This window comes from Oncorhynchus gorbuscha, unplaced genomic scaffold, assembly GCF_021184085.1.
Source record: "Oncorhynchus gorbuscha isolate QuinsamMale2020 ecotype Even-year unplaced genomic scaffold, OgorEven_v1.0 Un_scaffold_8088, whole genome shotgun sequence".
Classification (NCBI taxonomy): domain Eukaryota; kingdom Metazoa; phylum Chordata; class Actinopteri; order Salmoniformes; family Salmonidae; genus Oncorhynchus; species Oncorhynchus gorbuscha.
Genome location: NW_025745595.1, coordinates 1 through 2,950, shown reverse-complemented (window position 1 = coordinate 2,950; position 2,950 = coordinate 1). Strand labels below are relative to the sequence as shown.

General features: G+C 40.1%; 1 long non-coding RNA gene across 1 annotated transcript; it reads left to right on the top strand.

Annotated features, from left to right (window-relative positions):
• The first annotated feature begins 323 nt into the window (after positions 1 to 323).
• On the top strand, positions 324 to 1,906 carry LOC124019356. Its single transcript, XR_006835764.1, has 4 exons — positions 324 to 437; positions 823 to 940; positions 1,040 to 1,113; positions 1,351 to 1,906. It is a non-coding gene; the product is annotated as an uncharacterized LOC124019356 (long non-coding RNA).
• Positions 1,907 to 2,950: the final 1,044 nt, after the last annotated feature.

Genomic DNA, 2,950 nt, shown 5'->3' with positions numbered 1-2,950 from the left:
TGTTCCTTATCCCCTTACACTGTGTATAAGACAGTAGTTTTGGAATTGTTAGTTAGATTACTTGTTGGTTATCACTGCATTGTCGGAACTAGAAGCACAAGCATTTCGCTACACTCGCATTAACATCTGCTAACCATGTGTATGTGACAAATAAAATTTGATTTGATTTGATTTGATTTGATAAACTGGTATCTGGGTATTTTTCTTAACACTGAACCAGCCAAGTGACATCCAGAACATCCAAGCCACTGCATGGTTCAGAATTCATACGTGAATAGATGCCTCTGTCTCTTCTTCTCCTCTGCCCTCTTTCCCCCATACAGCCCACTTCGTGGTGGACGGCAGCTCCTGTGTGAGTGGTTGTCCTCCAGACAAGAAGGAGGTGGAGAGGAGTGGTCAGAGGCAGTGTGAGCTCTGTGGAGGGCTGTGCCCTAAAGGTAATCCAACACAGTCAATACACTAACACACCCTGGCCCAATCCCAGATACTCTCTCCTCGATTCCTCTCTCCTCGCCTACTTCTCCAGCCACGTTGGAGGTGAAGGTCTGAGGTCCCTCTGAGTTTTGAGAAGGAGGAAAGGATGTGAGGACATTGAGAAATAGTCCCTGTAGTGGATACATTCACTTTCAATGGTTGATTTATAGCTGCTAAATTAAGGTTGATTGTGTAGGAATTTTATGCTGTCATTTTTGGTAGTTTGGACTTGATTCAAGATTAGAGAGTGATTCTTCATACACAAGCCTGAAAGGGTTGCCTGAGCACAGAGACAGATTGATTGATTGATTGATTGATTGATTGATTGATTGATTGATCCCAAACTAGCCTGTGAGGGCACAGGGCCTGAGCACAGACAGACGGTGGACTCCAGTAACATTGACAGCTTCATCAACTGCACCAAGATACAGGGCAGTCTGCACTTCCTGGTCACAGGGATCCTTGGGTAAGTGAGTTCATTGCACTGGAAGCGTTGTAGTTTGATTGCTGCATTACGTAGCATTATCAGTACATGAACAGTAGATGTGCTCTGTGTATTGTTCAGTGATGACTATAAGAATATCCCACCTCTGGACCCTAAGAAGCTGGAAGTCTTCCGCTCTGTGCAGGAGATAACAGGTGTGTGTTTGTCTGTTTCTGTGTGTGTGTGCCTTTAGAGGTCTGTTTTCCTCTTACCAATCTCAAACTTAGCTTTTTTCCCTCTCCTACAGTATGTTGCTTTGTTGCTATACAGTATAACCAGAAATTGAAATCACAGTTTGTCCACCTTCTTACAGTCAGAGTCTGTCCAGCATGTGACTGTGTATATTTGCATTTGTGTGAACTATGTTTGCTTGCCCATTGTCTGATGTCCAGATATCCTAGCCATCCAGTCGTGGCCTAAAGAGCTATCAGATCTGTCAGTGTTCTCCAGTCTCACCACCATACAGGGAAGATCTCTTCACAAGTAAGGTTGTGCGTGTGTGTGTGTGTGTGTGTGTGTGTGTGTGTGTGTGTGTGTGTGTGTGTGTGTGTGTGTGTGTGTGTGTGTGTGTGTGTGTGTGTGTGTGTGTGTGTGTGAAAGAAAGAAAGTCCATATTTCTATATAACTCATATGTCATTCTGTTTTGTGACATGTCATTTAATCCACCCAGTCTGTCCTCTGTTTGCTTTAATAATACCAGAGGCTGCTTTTTCGTCAACAGCTCATGTCATGCATGTCACTAGAGTATGTAATCTCTCTATCTCTCTTTATGTGCCTCACCTTCCTGTCCACTATGCTCCTGATGTCCCTCTCCAGCGCAAAGAGGTATGGCCTGAGCTGTGTGTGACTCCGTAACTTTGTGCTAAACCAAAGCATGGCCTAACACAGATAGTTGTTACTCTGGTGTTGCAGTATCTTAATGAAACTACCTATTGCAGTTTTAGCTTCTACCACAAATAAATGTTTATTTAATAGAATGTGTTGTTCTAGTCTCCTTCTGAGGTTTAAGGATGCTTTTTTCCATTCCAGGTAAATTGATGATGCAGTATGTGGCTGCGTTTAGACAGGCAGCCCAATTCTGATATTTCTTCCTCCAATTGGTCTTTTGACCAGTCAAATCAGATCTTTTCACATCACCTCTTTTCACAGCTGATCTGATTGGTCAAGAGGCCAATTAGTTTAAAAAAATATCGGAATTGGGCTGCCTGTCTAAATGCAGCCAGGTATTTTTTCTCACCAATTGTGTTGTGATCTTTTTTGTCAGAATTTCGAAAAATACAGATTCCGATTTTGACACTGAACCATTCACACCAAGTCCGCGTTTTTCCTCCACTTTTCTGAAAATTTGTCAGAACGTCATCAACACTGCTGCAAAGTGCAAAATGTTCAATTATACGATCAAAGTATACTACTGGAACAAGAGAGGATGCAGTAATGAGAGAAAATCATATACTACTGAAAAAATGATATACTACAGGAACAAATGATATATACTACTGGAACAAATGATATACTACTGGAACAAATGATATACTACTGGAACAAATGATATACTACTGGAACAAATGATATACTACTGGAACAAATGATATACTACTGGAACAAATGATATACTACTGGAACAAATGATATACTACTGGAACAAATGATATACTACTGGAACAAATGATATACTACTGGAACAAATGATATACTACAGGAACAAATGATATACTACTGGAACAAATGATATACTACTGAACAAATTATATACTACTGGAACAAATGATATACTACTGGAACAAATGATATACTACTGGAACAAATGATATACTACTGGAACAAATGATATACTACTGGAACAAATGATATACTACTGGAACAAATGATATACTACTGGAACAAATGATACACTACTGGAACAAATGATATACTACTGGAACAAATGATATACTACTGGAACAAATGATATACTACTGGAACAAATGATATACTACTGGAACAAATGATATA